This window comes from Camelus bactrianus, chromosome 1 (assembly GCF_048773025.1).
Source record: "Camelus bactrianus isolate YW-2024 breed Bactrian camel chromosome 1, ASM4877302v1, whole genome shotgun sequence".
NCBI classification, from domain to species: domain Eukaryota; kingdom Metazoa; phylum Chordata; class Mammalia; order Artiodactyla; family Camelidae; genus Camelus; species Camelus bactrianus.
Window position 1 is genome coordinate 110,386,212 of NC_133539.1, and position 22,638 is coordinate 110,408,849.

The 22,638-nt window shown below is 41.8% G+C and overlaps 1 protein-coding gene across 4 annotated transcripts in view; it reads right to left on the reverse strand.

Moving 5' to 3' along the window:
* Window positions 1–22,638, reverse strand: part of TMEM108 (transmembrane protein 108) — a 291,093-nt gene that overhangs the window by 38,425 nt on the left and 230,030 nt on the right. The gene's annotated exons all lie outside the window — the stretch shown is intronic.

Genomic DNA, 22,638 nt, shown 5'->3' on the forward strand with positions numbered 1-22,638 from the left:
TTTCAAACTGTAGGAGGTAAAGAAAAAAACCAACTCCCTCGAAGCAGGATGTTGTAGCATTTTCATCCTTTGCAACCCTTTCCAAGTGCTGCGTAGTGCTATTCAGACACTCCAGCTGGATATCTGTGCACTGGCAGCCACCCGGATGCAAACAGGTCTAACTATGGAACTCCTGCAGGTGCTAACTTGGTATGACCCACAAAACTGTATCTTCACACTTGCCCTCCCCCTCCCGTGAGCTCAAAAGCAAATCTTCTGGTTTACATAATGAATTATGTATATGAGCGTGAAGTGCTGATCATTTTAAAGGAAGAAAATCAGAATTAAACTATAGTTATTTTTTTTTCAAACATGTGCTTAGCACATATGCCAAAGGAATGTGTAAAGGAAAAAGCCAAATTAGAAATTTATATCCATGTAAAAAAAATGGTTATATGACATTTAAAGTAAGATCTGACAACTACTGCTAGAGTGAAGGAGGCTCTTGGCTCCTTAAAGCCCTCTCTGAGCCGGGCTTGCCAGGTTCTGTTTGGCAGGGTGGGGGGATGTGGGGATCTGGTGAGGCGTGGGTGCCTGTTGGCATGGCAGGGAAGGCAATGCCATACTGTGGGCCTCTTCTCTACGTTAAGGATCTTGTATCTCTCTGCTGTCTGAGGTTCAGACCCAGGTCTGTCTAACCCCAAAATCCTGTTCCTTCCATGACATGCTATTTAAAAAATGGGCTGCTAGAATCCACATCAAAACCCTAATATTTCTATTCTGTACAGCTCATTGTAGTAAACAAGCTTCCTGGCCAAGCTCCCCTGGAGATGGGGCTGAGCGACGTTCCAGGGGACTAGCTCACCCTTCTGTGCCCTCCAGCACGGCAGGCGGCTCTCAGATGCCTGCATGTCAGTCAGTCTCCAGATGTGCCTCCCACTCAGAGGGTCACTGGCACACACGTGATGTGGTGAGTGCCACGCCCCCACCACAGACATGGAGGTCTGAAATGATGTAATTTGTTGCTGATGTATGCCGTTCATACTTTCAAAATGGCTTCAAGGTGGTTTACAAGATGGGCGCAAGCATAAGTCTTGTAACATAAAAACTGAGATTGAAACTTTACCGAGGGATCAGAAGATGAAAATGAGCTGAAGGAGAGGGTGGCAACAAACGCAAGAGGGAGAAGCAGAGCCACCTGGGAAACCCCATGCTGCTCGCCCTGCCTCCTGTGGTCTCATTGCTAAGCAACCTTAAAGGACACAAGCAAACCAGTGCTCCTCCAGAATGTCAAGGCACAAAATCTGGGAGAAATCACGTGCCTGGTGCTTGTGAAGGAAAGAGTGGGAAACAGGCTGTTTGATTAAAAGGGATAGTAGGCAAGACACAGCACTATTCTTTTTCTGAAAGGGAGGGCGTGAACGTAGCCACCGGAGCAGACAGCGAGGTTCCTGGCTGGCTCCTAGGCTGCCTCCCTGTGTGTAAGAAGTGATCATTTCTTCCCACTGCACTGCCTTTCTCCCAGTTCATGTCTCACACCTAGTAAGTCTCTGTCAAGCACAAGGGTGATAGAGTTGTGACAGACCTCACATGCCCACTTTGAGTTAGATTCAGGTCCTAATTTATGGTGTCAGAGATGAGAAGACTACAAGGGCAGAAGCAGATACAGCAGTCCTTGGCGTGGGACCCCTGGCTTCCAGTTCCCTGATGGATAGGTTCTTAGGATATCTGAAGTCACACCAGATTCTGGTTATGTCACTGCTCTGGTAGGTTTGAGTCTTAGATCTTCATTTTGGAAGAACTAAGATTAACATAACATATGGTTCTGTTTAAGGAATCCTTACAAAAACAGGTGTTCCCTAACTCTTGAGCCCAAATCAGCATCACATTGCTCCCCATACATTCAACTTCATGGGGGTGGGTGGTGAAGGCAGCATTATCAATACCCTGGTATCCTTTAAACAACATCTTTGTCTCAGAACTTTTGGTAGTCTGGAAAGAGGTACCCCTGCCCTGTAGCCCAGCATGTCATTTTGCTGTTCAAAAATCTAGTTGGCTTCCTTCTAGTTTAAGGAGAAATTCCAAGATCAAATCACATAGGTGGTAAGAGCTGGGTTTTCCAACTCTGATCGGAACTATGACTCCCCACCACACAGGAGGATGCATGTCAATACCTGACATTTTTAAAAAACAACTTTATTGTGGTATAATTTCTGTACAGTAAACTACATATATTTCAGATGTACAATTTGCTGAATTTTAATACCTAACATTTTTAAACCTACTGAAGAAGATATGTTTCATGTGTCTCTTTAGTTACCATTTCTGTTAGGTTAATATGAAAATAAAGTTGTAAGCAAAATGCTCAAAGTAGTCACAGGATCATCCAATGGACACAATCTCCTTAAAGTATAAGGAGCGGGTAACATTGGCTTTTAACACGATGCCAACTCTGTATTCTAGGGTATTCTTTGTGTGCATCTAATAAATAGTTCTCCACATTGGCTTCTCACTAAAACCAACAGGATTGAAAAAACAAACAAACAAAGAAAAACCTCCCTGGATAAATCTAGTAAGAACTGCACACAAAGTCTTCTGCTGTGGTCTCCATAACCCACCTCATTGAATGGAGGCTGAGAGGAACTGAGGTGGCAGAAACAATGAGGTCTTGCAATCAGATAGATTAAGTTTATTCCTAAGTATTTGATTATTTTTGATGTGATTTTATACAGGATTTTTAAAAATGTTCTCTTTCTGATATTTCATTATTAGTATATAGAAACACAGCAGACTTCTGTATATTAATTTTGTATCCTACAACTTTGCTGAATTCATGTATTGGTTCTAAAAGTTTCTGGGTGGAAACCTTAGGGTTTTCTATATAAAGTATCATGTTATCTGCAAATAGTGACAGTTTTACCTCTTCCTTTCCAATTTGGATGGTTTTTATTTATTTTTCTTGTCTGATTGCTGTGGCTAAGATTTCCAACACCATGTTAAATAGAAGTGGCAAGAGTGGAGATCCCTGTCTTGTTCCTGAATTTGGGGGAAATGCTTTCAGCTTTTCACCATTGAGTACAATATTGGCTGTGGGTTTGTCATAAATGGCCTTTATTATGTTATGTTCCCTCCATACTCACTTTGATGAATTTTTATCATAAATGGGATGTTGAATTTTGTCAAATGCTTTTTCTATGTCTATTGAGATGATCATGTGATTTTTATTCTTCCTTTTGTTAGTATATTACATTGATTGATTTGCAAATTTTGAACCATCTTTGTGATCTTGGAATACATCAAATCATAGTGTGTGATCCATCTTGATCATAGTGTATGATCCTTTTTATACATTGTTGAATTCACTTTGCTAGTATTTTGTTGAGGAATTTCCCATCTATATTCATTAAAGATATTGGACTATAATTTTATTATTAGTTTTTTGTAGTGTCTTTGTCTGGTTTTGGTATTAGGGTAATGGTGGCCTCATAGAGTGAATCTGGGAACCTTCCATCCTCTTCAACTTTTTAGAATAGTTTGAGAAGGATAGGTATTAGTTCTTCTTTATATGTTTGGTAGAATTCCCCTGTGAAGCAGTCTGGTCCTGGACTTTTGTTTTCTGGAGTTTTTAAAAACTTCAAATTCAGTTTCACAACTAGTGATCAGTGCTCAAATTTCTATTTCTTCTTGATTCTGTCTTGACAGGTTGTATATTTCTAGGAACGTGTCCATTTCTCCTTGGTTCTCCAACTTGTTGGCATATAATTGTTCATAGTATTTTCTTATGATTTTTTGTATCCCTGTGGTATTGGTTGTTATTTCTCCTCTTTCATTTCTTATTTTACTTTGGTCCTCTCTATTTTCTTCTCAGTGAACTTGGCTAAAAGCTTATCAGTTTTGCTTATTTTTAAAAAAAACAGCTCTTGGTTTCATTGATCTTTTCTATTTTTATCTCTATTTTATTTCCTCTCTGATCTTTATTATTTCCTTTCTTCTGCTGACTTTGGGCTTTGTTCTTCTTTTCCTAGTTTGTTTAAGTGGTAGGTTCAGTTGTTTATTTGTGATCTTTCTTGTTTCTTTCCTTTTTTTGCTTGTTTCTTGAGGAAGGCCTGTATTGCTATGAACTTCTCTCTTAGAACTGCTTTTGCTGCATTTGCATGAAATATCTTATTCCATCCTTTCCCTTTCAGTCTGTGTGTGTCTTTGTCATCTAATAAAGGACTTTACATTTATGCACATGAATGTTGGGTCTTAATTCTCCCGTATTGCTTTATGATTTCTATTTTATTGTTTGTTGTTTTGATGTTTTTTCACTTGTTTATTTGTTTTTAAAGTATATATACTGTTATTACCTTGCTATAATTACATTTCTCTAATTATCCAAGCCAAACATGAAACTTTGAATCTCCTCCTCACCTTTACACCAATCCCACTTAAACAGGTAATTTATCAAGCTGAATGGGTCTTATCCATTTCTGTTTCTAAACAATTGTACTTATTTAAACAATCTGTTCCAAACAACTACCACCAGAAAAAAAAAAAGTCATTTGTTCATTATCCTACTAATTGAATTTTCTAACTACCCCTGGTGCCAGTGACACTGGGTATCATTTATGTTTAAAATATTGTTTAAAAAATAAAACTGCTTAAAAAAACCACACATTTGATTTCAACAACAACAACAACAACAACAACAACAACAACAAAATTAAGGTTGTAATTAAGCTTTCTCATCTCTACTGTGTTTCTTATTCAAATAGAAAAAAAATGATCCTTTTTATCAAGCCTCTCAACATAAACAGAAATTACATTAGGTTATTTCATCTTTTGTCATATTGTTAGATCTGATGTGACTGGATTTAGATACATATTGACCATAATATTGTCTCCTAGATTAAAATGATTTTTAATTTAAAAGATATAAATAAAACTGCCTGAGGACAAATCAGAAAGTATCAGATTTAACTCTTTGTGTAATTACAAGAGATCTTAGTCAGTTTCCACATTTTAGTTCCCTCTGTTATAGATGAAATAAGTCAGATCCCCTCACGACATATAACTTCAGATCAGCCTTAAGGAACCGAAGAGCAACACCAAGAACTCTTTCTCTCCCAGGACCTTACTCACCCCCACCATCTCACCCACCCACTCCTGCTGGACAGATCCAGTTTTGCTGTCCTCCTGGTTGATCCCAGGCCCATGACTTTTCTCTGGCTATTTTCCTACATCCATAATGACCTTTTCCATCCAGCATCTTTTCAAATCTCAGCTCAAATCTCAGTGATTTTCTTGACAACTTGCTTCTCTGAATGGCCAAAGAAGTGGAGGGTTGCTCTGCTTATTGAATCTTATCTGTTGTCTTATAATAACTATTTTTGTGTGTCAAGTGTCTCCTCAGTTTGATTATGGGGTCCTTCAGGGCAGAAATACTGTCTTATATTTCAATCTTGGAATTATAGGATTTCACGGTTGGGAAGAATCTCAAATCTCATTTATAGACTGAGGATCCGGAAGACCAGGGTTACAGTGCCAGGTCTGATTCTAAATCAATGACTTCCAAAGACTCACTTCATTTCTTTGAAACTGCAAAGTGAGGATGAGCTCCAAGCCACTTCAAAAGTCAACATTCTATGACTTGATGATAAGACCAATAGTTATTTTATAAAAAAAGGAACTGACCCCGAGCCCATAGAGAGAAAATGACTTGCTCAGGTTAACAGAGTTAATTGATGGCCAAAATATAATTAAGAAGTTCAATTTCCTGATCTCGAGCCTTCTGGGAACCATTTCAGGACGCCCCTTGACTCTCTCAAAACACCAGCACGGACCTCAATAAGATGATGCTCAATGAAAACATATGGATTGACTTCCTAAGAAATTAACTCTCCAGAAAGATGCAACTGACCACAAACTTTGAACAGTCTTAAACATTTACTATTTATTTATTACAAAATTGTACAATTACTTCTCCATTTCAACTCCTAGGTGCTGATTCCTTTTATGCCATGTCAAAGATTAGCCCTATTTCCTGTTAAACAAGACTTATTCCTAACTCTGGAACTGTCTGCCAAGCTCTGTTGTCCCTTACATGTTTCTGATTTTCCACTTGCCCTTATCTGTTTCACGGAAAGACAAGTTACAACAGAGGCATATAATCTCTTTGGACTTCTGTCTCCTTATCTGTAACCAAAAGCTGTCGAAATGAATGTTCTTTAAAAGCCATTCTGACTCTAAGATTATTTGATTTTCTTTTCTGAATGAAGAGGCAGGAGCAGAGTAAGGATGGCGAAAGGAGAGGGGATGTTTTAACTCTGGCTTCCCGCAAAGGCAGGCTGAGATATAGCTTAAATATACGTAATTTATGGTGGAGAGTGATATCAGGGAACAGGTGTAGGGGATTGGAAAGAGTGAAAAAGCGAAGAAGAAGAATATTCAAGGATATGTAGTTGAGCTGATCACCACTGTGGACAACTAGGGTGCAGTCTTGCTGAGGATCCTTGGGAGAGCAAGTAGAATGTATCTTACTATCCTTCCAAGGGACAGAAGAGGGAAAATCTTTTCACTGACTCTTCCTTAGTGAAAGGGTGCCTGCCTCTTGGAATATTAACCTGCTCACATGTCAGAAGCATACATGTAACAGACTTTCCATACTGGAAGGTACTGTTCTAGATCTTTCTTTACAGAATTAGAGGCACTGCAAATAAGCCACAGGCTCCCAGAGAAGAGGACCTCACCCCACAGGAAGGAGTGCCGCACACGCGGAGAGCTCCCCAGGACTTTGCTGTCATGGCATATGCAGTCATTCGAATCTGGCTTCAGATGAGGTCTTGATGAATTAGTGTCAGGGACTGAGAAGGTGATCTGATTCTATGACAAATGCTCAGGGATTTGACACCTGGAGCACTACTAGGATAGATTCTCTTCTCTCAATTTATCTGCCGGAAATAGTTTACAAATGTGACACTAATGGTCACCCATTTTCCTAATGGTTCCTTGGTTAGGGGAATATGCTATGCAATGTAACTAATCAGCTTACAGGATAGAAAGAAGACTGAATCTAGGTGATTGATAATGGCTAAAACTGAAGGGCTTTAAGATGTACAGGTCCCCGCCCTCCCCCATCTTCAGAAAGTATTGAAATACACCAGAACCTGGCTCGAGATTTAATTTGGACCAAAAGCATTTCCCAAACAGGCTGATTATCATAGAATCAGGAAGATTTTATTTTAACACTATGGCATCTACCCGCCTCTAGGGAGCACCCTCAGTGAGAAGGAGCCCTCTGGTCTTGGTATCTCACTATTGATGTCTCCTGCCACGCACTCAACTCTTCCAGCGTTCCCTGTTTGTTGAGCATGACAACCATCCTCTGGAGCTGGTGGGAGTGAATATGTTGATTCACATTTGGTGCCTATTTTCCCAGAAGTTTTCTCCTGTCAATTTTTGACATGGCTACAGAGACTTTTCCAGATATTCAGCATCCCCCTTCAATAGAATTCCTCCTTGTGGGATCTCTAAGCTGAAGCTGTAGCTTCCTCAAGCCTCCAAGAGATGAGACGATTCAACAGAGAAATGATTTTTCTCTCTCATACGCTGCCTTTCCCAGTACAAAAAGTAGCTATTCCAGGGGCAAACTGGACAACTCAGCTCCCTCTAAGGATAAAACCCTCAGCCAGTAAATTGAATTCCAGGTTTCAGTATGTATTTTTGACACAAATTGACTTCTGGGTTAGTCTCTAGGTTCTTGAGACGTCCCCATTCTCCATCACTAGAATTCCCCTGACAAATATTAATAAGATTGCATCCTATGATTCTTGAGATTTAATTAGGTTTGTCCCCAGGGAAATACATGTATCATGGAACACAGGGGGTCATGCTTCTGGGGAAACTAGAAGAGAAGAAAATCAATATGGATCCTTGGGGGAACCTCACAGACATGTAACTCACAGTCCATAAATGGCACTGATACAGTAACTAAAGGCAGATTCCATGTGCCTTCTGCTCCCCAGAGGGTTCTGACAGATGAAGAAAGGCAATATTTTGGCTGTTCAATGCACACTGCAGCCTGCACTGGATGTTTTGTTGTTGGTTTTAGGAAACAGAGTCATTTGTCTGGTTTCTGTGCCTTTATTAGAATGTTCCATCAGAGGAATGTTTCGTTAGGATGGTGAATTGCTCCATAAAGTCATCAGCAATGGATGAGCCCTATTAAGTCTGGATCAAATCCATAACCAGGAGTTCTTTATTCCAGCCTTTTTTTCATCACCACTGAGACATTTGACGACAGTGAGCACCCCCAAATAAAGCAACCACCCACACTAAATGCCAGTATCTTTCTTTTAGTAAAATCTCTTGGTAGCCTGCAGCCTGACTTCTTTTACTGTGATTTCTTCCAAACCTAAGAGCTGAGGGACATGTGTGCAACTGTTTACCTTTCATTACAGACAAATGTAAACCTGTATAAAAGTAGGCAAAACAGTATTAGGAACCTTCCACGTGCCAACAATGATCAACTCCTGGCCAGTCCTGTTTCATCAAAACCCCCATCCCCTTCCCTCCTTTCTCCCACTGCTCTGAGGTAAATTTCTAGACGTTATACAATTACAGCTATTTCTTAGGGATCTCTCTTATCCCCTGTGCCTGATATTTACCTTGTCTACTTCTCACCTCTAATGTTTAATTCTGAAGTGAATCCCAAATATCATACTTTTTAGGGATCCTTTTTGTCCCCCAGCCCAATATGTTATCAAGTTATTTGTTCATTATTTTTAAATAAACTGAACACGTTAAAAACACAGGTGTGACCTGGTCAGCATAGAAAGCATGAGTTAGAACCCAATCAACAAAGCAAGCTCCATTCTCTAGAAAAGGCTCACTTTAGCAGGAAGGCACAGTTCTGTATTTCATTTTAGCAAAAGCAACAAAACAAAGCAACAATCCTATGTCCAGCAACAACAACAAAAACTTTTTAAAAAAGGAAAAACCCAAGTTATACTCTGTCTGATCAGATGCTTTCCTGTAAAACCAGATGGTTTTATTGCCCAAGATTCTCACCTATGTCATTCTGGAGAAGGACGTTTCCAAGAGAGCTAACTATAACCCACATGTTACAAACAACATACTCTTTCTTTGTTTCTCTGTGCCCCTCACCCCCTCTCATATTCTCACACACACATACACAACTTGAATATTGTTCCTCTCTGCTCAATCTTTCCCTGTGGAGACTCTAGATTTAGCTTCCTCCCACCTCTCTGCCTCCCCCGTGGAGTCTCTTGGCTGCAGCCACTCTCCATAGCAACATGGAAGGCTCACATCCAGCACGGCTGGCCAATGCACTGCAGGCTTCTGCACGGGAAGCAGAACTAGCAAAGAGAAAGCTTCTCATCAAAAGGCGACTTACTTATTTTTAAAAAGTTGTTTTCGCAAAAGGAATTGTGTATACCCAGCACATTTCAGGGTAGGTAAATAGCTACCTACAGTGTGATGGTGTTTATGTATCTGTATGTCTGTATTTATCTGTATATCTGTACGATGGTATTGATGACATTTTTAATGTTCCTCTTCCTCCTTCACATCATTGTGAGTTTCTTTTCAAAAGCAAAACTGCCAGATACAATGGATGAAAAGACAGGGAAACTCCTTGGAGGACCTGCATCTTTCCCAGCATCCAGTTCCTTTTTCTGGGGAATTTTAATCCTCTTTCTGTGGAGAGGATGTAAGGACACACTGCCCTCTAACCTTCCCCCAGGAAACCCTGGTCACAGCCTGGACGCATGTTTATTAGCAAGTAACCACCCCCTCCCAGGTCGTTCTGAGGTGGGTGCGCCTGTGTGTGCTGTTCTGGGAGGAGCTGAGCACAGGGCCCTGGGCCTTCACTTCGTGTGCCTGAGAGCTGTCATAAGAATTATGTGAACTTTTTCTTTGCCTTAAAAGAAAACAATAAATAAAAATTAGGCTACTATATATATAAAAACAGATAAAAAACAAATTTCTTCTGTATAGCACAGGGAAATATATTCAATATCTTGTAATAACCTTTAATGAAAATGAATATGTGTATATATATGTATGCATGACTGGGACATTGTGGTGTACACCAGAAATTGACACATTGTAATTGACTACGCTTAAATTTTAAAAAATGAGGCTAACCAAGTAAAGGGAAGGGTAAGTAAAACCTCCCGCCATGGCTTTCCCATGTGATTAGCAAAGCAGCCCAGAGTTGAAACGCAGGGTAAGGAGTGATTGGAGGCTGGGTGTCCTCCACTTCCAGGATTTCCCTCCTCTTTTCCGTTTGGGCTTTTCTGTGAGGCCTCACGATCCTGTCTGCAGAGACAAGACCCAGAAAAGCTCTGCCAGTCACTGCCAGGCTGTCACAGGCTCCAGGCATTGATGTAGCAATGTGTCACCTGCTTAGAGAACAGTATTTATCTTTCTCAGCAAAGAGCCCCAACTTCATTTCCCAGATTCCTTCTCTGATTTTAGTGACATGGACCTGGAAAATGTTCCAAGGCATCAGGCCACAGTGGCTAATTTTTTTTTTTAAAGGAGATGCCTTCCTTCCCCTCATATTCCCCCCATTATACACACAACATTGCTGGATTGAACACAGGAATGGGGGTTTTCACCAAATACTAGTGTTGACACAACACTCCAAGATGCTCTCACTTGATAATTTCCCCAACACTTCTTTACCACCTACTATACTCCAGACACCATACTAGATTATGAACATGGTTAAGAGAGTCCTGACACTCTTAGGCAGCTCAAGGTGGGGTAGTGGGTGGGGGACATACATACAGATAAATAAATAAACACCATCACACTGTGCTAAGGGTTAAACAGAATCATAGGCTTAACACAGTGAGACTGAAATGGGAGATGTGAGACCTCTGAACACTTCCCTCCTTTATTCCTTCCTCCTACCCCCAATTATTTGGGGGACCTGTGGCACAGAGGTTCAGAAAGTATTGTTCAGGGTTCAGGCCAATTTGCACTTAGCCTGCTACAAACCTGGAGAATAAAGTAAAACTCATCCTGGTTTCCTGTCTACTTCTCTGAGAGAGTGGCCTGACTCCGGGCAGCAGGAGGGGAGGGGGATAGGATGGGGTTAGGAAAAACCCACCTCTGTTCTTGGCTAAATGCCTGTAACACTGTTCTCACCTGCCTGGGCAGAAACAACAAGCACCCCCTGCTTCTCACAGGGTGATGGTGGGAAGACACCCGCTGACCCAGGCTGGGGGCTTCAGACATAAGCAGGTCAGTGAGCCCTCACACAGTTGTGTTAATTGTAGAAAAAGGAAAAAAGGGTCAAATTATAGGGAGTGTCACTGATCACCACCAGATTTTTAATTACAGGTGACAAGCTTTGAGTTCTTCCCTTGTGGTCAGGGAGTCATGGCGTGATCTTACACTCTGGAACAAATGATTAATCCCCTATTATATACACACCACTGTCAGAAATGGCTCTGTCTGACCTCATGATGTGAGGTTCCAAAATGCAAAATGGTATCGTTCCCTGTTTAAGGCAGCACACATCTAACTTCAATTCTGAATGTGGTTACAACCTCCCCTTGGATATCAGCATTCTTAGCTGCCAACTAGAGACACTGGCATGAGATCAGTGAGATTAATGAAACTAAACAGAAAACCCCTAAAAGATGAAAAATTAGCCTACAAAGGTGGTATTGGGAAAGAAGAAAAAGGAGTTTACAATAAGTGGTACTGAGACAACCAGTTAAGCACTTAGGAGAGAACTGATGTCTACACGTACTTCACACCGTACACTTAAGCCTGCCTGCCCTCTGCCTTCCCTGCTCCCTTCACTGACCCTCACTGCTCTTCTTTGCCCCTTGCTTGTCCTAACAGACTTCAGAATCATTTTCTAAAATTTTGTTTTTTATTTAAGTGTAGTTGATTTACAATGTTAGTTTCAGGTATATAGAGAAACGATTCAGTTATACAGCTACAAATAAATAGATTTTTTTTTAGATTCTTTTCTATTATATGTTATTACAAGATATTGAATATAGTTCCCTCTGCTATAGAGTAGGTCTTTATTGTTTATTTATTTTATATATAGTAATGGGTGTCTATTAATCCCAAACTCCTAATTTATCCCTCCCCCTCCCTTTCCCCTTTGGTAATCATAGTTTGTTTTCTATATCTGTGAGTCTGTTTTTGGTTTGTAAATAAGATTTGTATCATTTCTTAGAATCATTTTGACCTCCCCTACAAACACATCTCCAGAAATGGGCCTTGCCTCTAACCTTTCCTTTCAGAAGGTCAGACCTTTGCCCCTGAGCCTCTATGGCCTTGAACTTGAGATGAAGTAACAAGACCGTTAAGGGGCAGAGAAGATGCTCCGCCAGAGTAAATGCTCATCTGGACCACACTGACCTTGACACCGCTTTGGAGAGGCAGCACCTCTTTAAACACTTCAAATGTAGCATCAGCCCTCGGAGACACTTGCCCAGAGGACATCTATCACTATTTAAGATTCACTGGCATCAATATGAACATGCAGAGCTGACTGTGACCTGAGGCTAGCCTGGGGGACATCAGTCCTAATATGCAGCCAGGCCCACGGTGGCCGCCTTTATTGGCCCATTTGGATACTAGCATTTTCACGCTTCTGTCTTCATAATAACCTTGTTACCATGATGCCCAGGCTAGGGACCTGAACCTACCAACAAAAAATTTTAACATGGTCTCAAAATGTGATTTCCTCCAAAGAAGGCCTGGTGCTCTGACAGTATCAGTTGGAGTCATTCTTCCTCTTGACTCCTGGCAGTAGTCTGAATCATGCATCATGAAAACAAATTCCTTTCTCTGGGTGACTGGCATTTTTCTCCCAAGCAGGGACACTGACAGCCCCTTCAGCGGCTTTGCACAAAATAGACAAAGGCACGCTTCTTCTGGGCAAACAGCCCCACGCTCAGGTCGCAGCTTGAGGAATCTAGCCAGTCGCCCCTGTGCAGTGAAAAACCTGTGCAACCGTACCTGGTGACCCTGCTGCTGAGACACCCACATTGCAGAGAAACATCCACTTACACTCGTTCATTCACCGAGCATCAGGAGGGCACTTGAAGGCAGTGGGAAACTTACCAGTCCTGAGCCCCAACTATAAGCTGGGCATTGAATGTCTTCTTTCATTAAGTCCCCTTAGTGGGCATTATTATTGCTGTATCACAGATAAGGAGGTTAAAATACTTGCCAAAGTCTCCGTGGTAGGTAAGCGATAGATACAGAATTTAAACCCAGGACTCTCTAACCCCCAAGGCCATGTTCTTCCCACCTCACTGCCCTGGGAACACAAAGAAGCACAAGGTAAGTTCCTTCCCTCAGGGGGTGCAGTCCAATGGTGGGGGAGAGAGAAAATGTCAGTCACTCCCTCTCTAGGGACCACTCTTCCCCCTGATCCACTGCCGGGTCTTAGCTGACTGGTGCACTGGGGAGCCCAGATTCTTGGGAGGGATTTTCAGGGTTTATGTGGTTCTATTATGCTTAATGCTATTCCATTCGGTCACTACGACTCCTCAAGGCTCAGCAAGGTGAAGGGCTTTGCTCAAGATGATGCAGCAACTAAAGGGTAAGGCTAGACTTCTTTTCATTAGATCACATTACCTCCTGGTTCCTTGGGTGAGGTGGTCCATGTGGCTAATTGTATACAAGCCTGGGACAGGAGGGTCTACCACGGGCAGGAAGTCCAACATTGAGCCACCTCTATAAACCCAGGCAGCGCCAGACAAGGCAGATGTGTTCTGATCATTAGCCGTGGCTTTTGCCTCTAGTCTAATGGAGGAGCCTGCGAGCCTAAGAAAGTGGCAGGTGGTCAGTGCAACCAGTCCTACATTCACCACGGCAGGGGTGTTTGCTTTGGTTTTATTTTTTATTGTGGAAAATTTTAAGCATATACACAACTGAAGAGAACAGTATAATAAACTGCTACAACGGTGACCAACACATGGCCAGTCTTGCTTATTTAAACCCCTCCAATGCATTCTCCTACACTTGATCCCAGACACCAGATCATTTCCTCTGGAAATATGTAAATATGCACTTCTAAAACCACTCTTTTAAAAACAGCCACAATATTATTATCACACCTGAAAAAAATAAAAATAATTCTTTAAGATTATCAAATATCCTGTTAGTATTCAAATTCCTGAAGGTATGTCATCAACTTCATTTTGTATTTTTATTTTATTTTATGTTATTTTTAAAATATTCTTTTAACGGAGGTACTGGGGATTGAACCCAGGACCTCGTGCATGCTAAGCAGGCACTCTACCATTGAGCTATACCCTCCCCCTGCCCAATATATCATTAATTTAAAATAGTTTGTACGAATCGGGATCCAAATAAGGTCCAGACAATGCAACTGGTTGTCTCTTAAGTCACTTTTAATCTATAGGTTATTTCTCACTCTCTTTTTCTTGTAATTTATTTGCTGAATAAATCAGGTAATTTGTCCTGCATAGTGTTCCACATTCTGGATTTTGCTGAGTGCATCTACATCTGGGAAATATTTATTTTTTAATTTGTCTTTTTATTTATTTATTTTTGTTGGTGGGGAGTAATTAGGTTTATTCATTTATTTATTTTTATTGGAAATACTGGGGATCGAACCCAGGACCTTGTGCATGCCCTAGCATATACCCTACCACTGAGCTATACCCTTCCCCTACCCTGATTTTTAGGGTAAAGAATGAGGCACTTACAAGAACGTGGCCAGGTGTAGTGAAAGATTAGAGATTCTGGATCAGAGAGATCTGAATTTAAATCCTCAAACTGCAACTAACTATAAATTTAAGCAAGCTCTTAATCTTTATTTTCCATTTTTCTAACTTACAAAATGGGGTTGAAGAATGACAGGCCCTAATAGGTGGTGAATTTTTTGGTGGGGGGCAGAGTAATTAGATTTATTTTCTTATTTTTAATGGAGGTACTGGGGATTGAACCCAGGACCTCATGCATGCTAGGCATGCACTCTACCACTGAGCTATAAACCCCACCCCTCCCCCAAGTGGTGAATGTTTAAGAAAAAGAGGTTGAAGAGGCAACCGGACAAATATGTAATATCCTCAAGATGTAAAACATTTATCCCCATTTCTCCTTCCCACCCGCCAGCACGGGAGTGGGAGGTGACTTCTGGGAGCGCTCACCTGAGGCAGAAGCCTCCCTCTGCGCCACCTAGGGCTTTGCTTCCCTGGCACGAAGAAACACTACTTGGTGAATCACTCTGCAAGTTTGAAATTCAATCTGTTTCTTAATTTCCCTTGTGTCGTATATCAGAGTACCACCATCGCCCAGAGCTGTGAGAGCTTGCTTATGAAAAAGATCACAAAAATCACAGTCTAAGTCTCCAACTGATCAGTGGGGAAATGGCAATCCAGAGAGTGAGGTGTGTGGCTGGAGCCTCCTGCCTTCTGCCTGGAAACCATTTCTATCCCCGAATTAGGGCCTCTGGCACATTTCTCCCCTTTCCAAGCAGAAGCACCATCCTTCAACACATCTACTCACCTTTTTGGCTTTAGATTTCTTCATTGCATGTATCCCCGTCTAACACACCGTATATTTTGCTTATTTATTCCTGTTTCTTAGTCTTTCCCTACTAGAATGTTAGCTTCGTCAGGGCAGGGACTTGGATTGTTTGGTTGCTTCTGTGTCCCCAACTCCTAGAATGGTGTCACTCAATTCACATCTGCTGGATTGAGCTATGTTGAAAAAAGCCTTTTCAGTTGCTATTTGGGAGCATCCACACCAAATATCTCTAGCCAAGACAACATGAAAGTTACAAGCAATTACTATTTGTTAATGTTCTTCAGGTTTCTATTCTGCTTTTTCTCCAAATTTGGTTTGGTGTTTATGTTTCTGCCTATAATTTATGTTCTGTTTCCAATCTCTTACTCACTAAGCCATCTGGGCAATTTGTAAATCCATTTACCCACAACTTGGAGAATCTTGTTTCTTATGAAAATCATATTATTGATACCTGCCAAGATCTTCAAGATTTGGCCAAAATCTTATTTTTCCTCCCTTTGAGATAATGTTTATTGCTTCCTTAGTGAAGGTGGTAAAAGTTTGGCATTTTTACCAAGAGCCCATCAAGCATCTAGTGTCAAGGGAGTGGCATGCATCTTTTTTTAAGGCATCATAGTACTACGGTAACAGCAATGCATGTATTCTTTGAAATACAAATCCCTTTCAATTTCCCTGTCATCAGATTTAGATGGACAATAATACAGCTATGGAAACACAGAGAATGTTTGTCAGCTCACTAGCCTGGAATGCTTTTCAGTCACTCAGAGTTACACAGTTGCAGTTCATCTTTGAATCCATCCTCACTTTGACAAGCTCCAAAGAGTTTACAAGCCATCCCATCCGGGCCACACTGGCATTTTCAGTGGCGCTGCTCTCCCAGCCTATGGTGAGAGAGGCTGCTGTGGGTCCCCTTCCCACACAGAACCTTCTCCCCTCCTCAACTTGATCCCTGGGGGCCTTGGCGCCCTGGGCTGTCCTCTGGTTCCGTGTCCAGCTTTTCGCGCTCTGTCTATAACCACTCACTTGGACAGCCTTCTGCCTCTTTGATTCGGCCCTTCCCCCAAACCCTGTTTTTCAGCTTGCCCCCTGGCCTTGCATACTGTAAAATGGAGGGCCAAACATACCCACCTTACTTCTGACTCGGGTCCCTGGGGACGTGCCAGCTGGGACCTGTTTGGACAAGAGGAGGAATCTGACACTTCGGCTCATTTTCAAATCATTCCAGAGATACCGGTAAGAGACAGGATTTGGCTACATCTCTTTATCCAAAAAGAAAAGATATTCACTCATATTGTAATACTCCCGACCTCTCCTCATAATGACAAGTCCTCAGCGTCTAAGCTTCAGACCTCTCGAATTAAGTTAGCAGGCATAACGCGGTTCAGGGCGCAGCAGTCTTCAACAGGATGGAAACCTAGGACCACACAGCTCCCTTAGTGATGATGCCAGAGACGCAGGTTCTGCAGTCTATACCTTTACAAAGGGGCCCAGTGGAGACTGATTTTCTTTTAAAGAGATCTAAAGAGATTGCTTTCTTCAGTTTCCACTGTAAAATACAGTCATAATTCGGAGGATACCTATAGAAAGAAGCAGTACCAACCTGAATCCCCACAATGTCAAGTTGCAAAAGGAATCATTCAACCCTTTGGTACATTTCTTCCAGTCTTCTTCTTCTTCTTCTTTTTTTTGGGGGAAGAATATGAGAAGTATAGTTCTTTTCTATTTTTTAAGTCCTTTTCTCCTCTCTCCCAAATATGCATTTACTTTTATTCTTTCCATTTCACATGATTAATGGAATTACTAATGGGACAGGGCCTCCAGGACAGCTGATTACTGGAAGCAGTGTTTGTCTTCTTATCAGCCCCTCCTCTCTTTCTGTCATCCGTGTGAGTTTCGGGACAGTTTTGTCATCAGTGTGAGCTGCAGGGCTTTAAGCTGTCCCTGGATCTCCGTAGTAGGGTGGGCTGCTCTCCGAGCAGGTGCTTGCTAAAGCTGCAGAGTATGTGTGTACGCTTTTTATCTCTCTTCATAACCGGATGACACGTGCTCACTTAATTATGCATTCTGCTTTTTTCTTTCCATGTTAATGCGTAATGCAAAAATGAAAGTGATTTTGCAAACAAGTGCTTCTGTGGTGTCCACTGTCAAAGTTGAGTCAGATTTAATTTTCATTCCCTAAAGATCTGAAGTTACAAAATCCTCTCAGATATTTCCTTGATCTTTACTTCTGAGAGAGGCTTAACTCTCTACATTTGCTATGGCCACTGTGACTGTTGGACTTGGTAGAGCCAGCACATCAGGGAGATTTCCTGCTGGGGTTGCTGGGTTCCGGGAGGGGCTGCGGTGGGGGGAGGGGGCTGGTTGTATTGCTCCTGCCCACATCACTTGATCCATACTATCTCACTTTGTTCCCACGACCACGTATGAGCAGGGAATCACTGTTATCTCCACGTTGCACGTAAGGAAACTGAGACACAGCAAGGTTAGATAAGTTTAAGATTATACCGTCAGGAGATGGTGATGCCAAGATTTACACCAAGGCATTTGTGTAAATATCCTCAAAGGGGATATTTCCAATAGTGCTTTGAAAGGGCAAAGGGCTAAGCAAATTAGATGGTCATTGTCACTGTTATTTCTCTCCGAGAGATATATCAGCAGTAATAAGCTTTGGGGTTGGGCTGAGCCATTTCAGATCCTAAGTTGATGCTACCTGTCCTGGCTCCACAGACTTTTAGGCAATGTCTAATCCATCCACTAATCACCAGATGGATTCCATGCTACAAAACACTGGCCCTTGACCTCTGTGTGAGCAGGTAGAGAAACGGCTTTAGTGTGCTGGTTACAGCTCTTCTGTGCTTAGATCTTCAGATGCAAAAGTGACTTGGATTATGAAGGTTCTCTGTGAAGACTACCTGTACAACAAAAGCAAGCATGTTCCTAGGAGAACATGCTTCAGTTTGAGCATTGGAAATGAGTCTAGAAAATGAGTTCCATCACTGAAATCACAGCTAATAATCTGAAAGTGCTTTTGAAGGCAACTGAGCCTCCTATTTGGCTATGCCTTCAATTAGCATCGACATAATTTAATAACAAAGCTGTCATCCTCTCCTAGTAACTGGATGCAGAGATAATGATGAAGAGGTGGCACAGGTTTTTACTTTCCCAAGCTATTAAAAAATGTTTTTTTCTCCAAGTATTATGCTTTCCAATAAATTCTGAGCCATTTCTTTTCTTTTGAGCTGTTCGTTTACCTTGAGTTGATGGAATAGGAAAAAAAAAAAAGACCCTTAAAAATCCCTACAGGAACACAGCTCCATCCATTTATTCATGAACAGGCATGGCAGGGATCAAATCAGGGAAGTTTTTGCCTGGAGATATTAATAGAACAGCGGAAAGGAGTTAATCTTGTATTAGATTACAGTGGATAAGAAAACTGTCATCCATTTGGTAGCAGCTTTCTCTAATTCTAATCATCCATGCATTAGTGAAAAGCCTTAAATACACATTAAAAAGGTCTTCGGGCTTTAATGCCATTATTAATGCTCTCTTCACAGGGGGTAGCAATTACTTGTAGCACTGCCAGGAGAGGAGCACCTTTTTTCCCCACTAGAGAAAAATCCAAAATGCTGGTCCAAAAATAAATCAGAGGACTTACTAAATGTAAGGGGAAAATGGTAGTTAAATAGTGGAGAAACTGGACACCACCTTGATTAGCTGATGAAAATTAGTATCAGTGAGGAGCAGCTGGACCCTGTAGAAGGCCACACCATCACCTAAGTGGTATTCCTACTTGAAAAGCACAGCATGAAGGGAATCAGGAGGAAGCTTCAGACAAAGAAAAAGCGAAGCACATCTACTTTAAGGCGTACTTTAAAATAATGTTAAAAATTATATTCAAAACTATGAATATGTATGTATTGTCTAATGTTTTTTGAAAGTGTATTTTCAAAACTTCCAATATTATAATATAAAAGGCAAAGAAAGGCTGAGGAAGTGTTCCAGATTAAGGAGATGTGACAACTACAAATGAATCATGTGCTTCTAGACTGGATCCTGTTCAGGAGGAAAACATGCTATGAAGCACGTTCCAATGGGCGAAATTGGAATATAGGTAATTGATGGTCAGAGGAAAGCGTATCTAGGGAAGCTGGTAACTGTACTGTGGTTATGTAAGAGAATGTCGTCCTTAGGAAATGCACACTGAAGTCCTTAGGGGTAAAGGGCATGATACATGCAACTTATCCTCAAATGGTTTGCAGATAATTACATATATAGATTCAGAGAGAGAATAATAAAGCAAATGGGCAAACTGTCAACATTTAGTGAATCTGAATAACGGGTATATGTGTTTTCTTTGTACTATCCTTACAAAATTTTCTTTCTCTTTAACTTTTTTTTATTTTTAGTGGGGGAGGTAATTAGGTTTGTTTGTTTGTTTGTTTATTTATTTGTTCATTCATTCATTCATTCTTAGAGACGGCACAAGGGATTGAACCCAGGACGTCATGCATGCTAAGCATGCACTCTACCACTTGAGCTACACCTTCCCCCTGCACAAAATTTTCTTGACGTTTGAATTTATTTACAAATAAAAAGCTGTTTTAAAGCTACTCAATTATGTCAAGATGTCAATTCTCCCAAAACTCATCTGTACATTTCATGTAAATCCTATCAAAATCTTAGTAGGATTTTAGTAGAAATTAACAAACTCATACTAATATTTATATGGAAATGCAAAGGACTTAAAATAGCCAAAACAATCTGGAAAAAAGAACAATGTTAGAGGACTAACACCACCTGATTTCAAAACTTACTATAAAGTCACAGTAATTAAGACAATGTGGTACTGGCACGTGGATAGGCATATAAATCAATGCAACATAAGTTAGAGTTTAGAAATAAGTCTTTTTATTTATGGTTAATTGATTTTTGGTAAAGATGTCAGGACAATTCAACAGGGTTGGGGCAAAGAGTATTTTCAACAAATGATGCCGAGACAACTGGATAGCCTCATGCAAAAACAATGAACTTAGATCCTTATCTCACATTACACAAAAAAATTAACTGAACATGGCATATAAATTTAAGAGTTAAAACTGTAATATTTTTGTCAATTTGATTACCATGTGTCTTGGTGTGTTTCTCTTTGGGTTTATCCTATATGGTACTCTCTGTGCTTCCTGAACTTGGGTGACTGTTTCCTTTTCCAGGCTAGGTTAGTTTTCAGCTATTATCTTTTTAAATATTTTCTCAGGCCCTTTCTCTCTCTCTTCTCCTTCTAGGACCCCTATAATGTGAATGTTAGATGCTTGATATTGTCCCAAAGTTCTCTTAAACTGTCTTCATTTCTTTTCATTCTTTTTTTCTTTTTTCTGTTCTGTGGTAGTAATTTCCACTACTCTGTCTTCCAGCTCACTGATCCATTCTTCTGTCTCATTTATTCTAACGATTCCTTCTAGTGTATTTCCCGCTTTAGGTATTGTATTCTTCAACTCTGTTTGGTTGTTCTTTATATTTTCTAACTCTTTGTTAAAACTTCTCACTCTGCATCCATTCTCCTCCTGAGTTCTTTGATTATCTTTATGAGCACTACTCTGAAATCTTTCTTGGATAGATTGCCTATTTCCACTTCACTTAGTTCTTCTGGGATTTTATCTTGTTCCTTCATCTGGAACATATTCCTCTGCTGCCTCATTTTGTCTAAATTTCTATTTGTATTTTTATGTGGTATGTTAGTTATGTTTCTCAACCTTGGAGAGGTGGCCCTCTGTAGAGGATGTCCTATGTGTTCCAGTAGTGCACTCCCTTCTTGTCACCCAATTTATATGCTCTAGGGTTTCCCCTACAAGGGCTGTGTAGGTCCTTCTGTTGTGGCGGGCTGACTATGGGCAGTCTGGTGGGCTTGGTTGGCCCTTAGTCTGGTTGGTTGCTAGGCCCTGCCTTGTGTGGATGCTGCTGGCTGCTGTTTAGTGGGGCTTGGTCACAAGGTGGCTGGTTGTAGAACCCTAGTGGGCCCTGGGGCTAGTGCTGGCTCACTGGTGGGCAGAGTCAGGGCCCTGAAGACTCTGGGTTTGCTGCCCACCCAGCAACCAGGTGACTAGTGAAGCCGGTGAATCCAGATTCTGGGGTTAATGCCTGACTACTGGCAGGTGGAGTTGGTTCCTTGAGTCTGCTGCAGGGCCCAGGGACCCTGGAGCTCATTTTAGATTGTTGGTGGCAGGGGGACTGGTTCCTGGCACAGTTGGATATGGGGTCCTGGGTGTCCTGAAGGGTGCACTGGCCTGCTAGTGGGCTAGGCCAGGGCCCAGCTGGTCCTGGGGTAGAGTCTGGCCTGTGCTGGCAGACTTGTTCCATAGGCTGTGGAATTGTAGCGTTCTTACTTCTGGTGTCTGCCCGTAATGGGTGAGGCTGGTCTAGAGGCTTGTGCAGGCTTCCTGGTGGGCAGGGCCAGTGCCTGCCCACTGGTGGGTAGAGTTGTGTCTTGGCCCTCTGGTGAGCAGGGCCTTGTCTAGGGACATGTCAAGAGGCAGCTGTGGGCTCAGGAAATCTTTAGGCAGCCTGTCTGCTGATGGGTGGGGCTGTGTCCCCACCAAGCTAGTTGTCTGACCTGAGGCGTCCCAGCACTGGAGCCTACAGGCTGTTGGGTGGGGCCAGGTCTTGGTGTTAATGGGCCAAGATGTCAGCCGCCAGGAGCGTTCACATGGCTGAATCTCCACCACCAGCGTCTGTGTCTCCAGAGTGAGCTGCAGAGTGCGCAGCAGGCAGGTCTGGTCCAGGCGCCCATCAAATTACCGCCTTTGCCCTGGGTCTCAGTGTGTGTGAGACTTTGTGTGCACCCTTTAGGAGTGAAATGCTCTACTTCCGCCATTCTCGTGGGGCTTCTGCAATTAAGCCCCGCTGGCTTTCAGAGCCAAATGCTCCCTCTGGCAGCTCATCTTTCCAGTGCCAGACCCCAGGCTGGGGAGCCTGACGTGGGGCTCAGAATCTCACTCCTGCAATATAATATTCTGCAATATAATATTCTCTCCAGTCTGTGGGTCACCCACCCGGTGGGGTATGGGATTTGATTATAATGTGAGTCCACCCCTGCACCTATCTTGTTGTAGTTCTTTCTTT